This window comes from Nematolebias whitei, chromosome 11 (assembly GCF_014905685.2).
Source record: "Nematolebias whitei isolate Nwh7 chromosome 11, NemWhi1, whole genome shotgun sequence".
Taxonomy (NCBI): domain Eukaryota; kingdom Metazoa; phylum Chordata; class Actinopteri; order Cyprinodontiformes; family Rivulidae; genus Nematolebias; species Nematolebias whitei.
In genome coordinates this window covers 1,456,040-1,457,627 of record NC_056508.1, presented here as the reverse complement: position 1 = coordinate 1,457,627, position 1,588 = coordinate 1,456,040, and positions in this window count along the sequence as shown.

Below are 1,588 nucleotides of genomic sequence, written 5' to 3'. Positions count from 1 at the left end.
TAGGGCATGTATGAGGACAGCAGGACATGTATGAGGACAGCAGGACAGTGGTGAGATGTGCTGTAGGAGTGACAAATAGCTTCAAGGTGGAGGTGGGAGTGCATCAAGGATCGGCTCTGAGCCCCTTCTTGTTTGCTCTGGTGATGGACCGACTAACAGATGATGTCAGACAAGAATCCCCATGGACGATGATGTTTGCAGATGACATTGTGATCTGTGGTGAGAACAGGGAACAGGTGGAAGAGAACTTGGAGAGGTGGAGGTATGCACTTGAAAAAAGAGGAATGAAAGTCAGCTGTAGTAAGACAGAGTCCATGTGTGTGAATGAGAGGGAGGAGGTGGAACAGTGAGGCTAAAAGGAGCAGAGGTCACAAAGGTGCAGGACTTCAAGTATTTAAGGTCCACTGTCCAGGAACATGGGGAATGTGGTAAAGAAGTGAAAAAGAGAGTCCAGGCAGGATGGAGTGGATGGAGAAAAGTTCCAGGAGTGATTTGTGACAAAAGGGTGTCAGCAAAGGTCAAAAGAAAAAGTTTACAAGACAGTGGTAAGACCAGCTATATTGTATGGTCTGGAGACAGTGGTATTGACAAAAAGACAGGAGACAGAACTGGAAGTAGCAGAAATGAAGATGTTGAGGTTCTCCTTAGGAGAGACAAGGATGGAGAAGATCAGGAATGAGATCATCAGAGGTACAGCACAGGTTGAACAACTGGGAGATAAAGTTAGAGAGGACACACTGAGATGGTTTGGACATGTCCAGAGGAAGGACAGTGGTTTTGACATGTCCAGAGGAGGGACAGTGTGTATATTGGTAGAAGGATGTTAGAAATGCAGCTGCAGAAAAAGACAAAGAGGACATATATGGATGCAGTTAGAGGGACATGGAGGTAGTTGGAGTGAGGACAGAGGATTCAAAGGACAGAGTGAGGTGGAGGAGAATGACTCACTGTGGACACCCCTGAAGAGGGAAAAGCCGAAAGAAGAAGATGTACTTACATAGGTGTGTATAAGTACACAGTGTATGGTTACGTAGCTGATGTGTATTTATATTGTGTGTATGTGTGAGGTGAGTGAACGTCAGGTAGTTACTGACATGATGTCATCTCTGGTTCTGCGAGGCTTCCTCTGTCTGAAGAGTCATCAACTATGGAGCTGCTACTTAAGCCTTGGAGGAGGTTCCAGTCTTCGCTGAATCATTCAGTCACCTTGGGCAAAACCAGGACTCACCTCCAAGAACCAAGACTTGACGAATCGTCTCCAAACTGGACTCATTCCCTGTGGAACTCTATCTCCCAGCCGGACACTCTTCCATCAGCCGCCACCTGCAAGATACTAATCAAGATATCTAAAAAAGTTAAATCTGGTCCTCTGGACATTCAAAAAAACAAAACAAAGCAAATCAACAAAAAATGTAGAAACGTTTCGTCTCTCATCCGAGAGACTTCCTCAGTCTGAGGAGCTGTATTCAGCTCAGTCTCTTAAATAGCACCGTCTCAGAGTGGATCAACCAGTTTTGCTGCTGACAACCAAAACCAGCTGATCACATGCTCAAGAAGGACCATCAGCCTAACAATGGATCATTAGCAC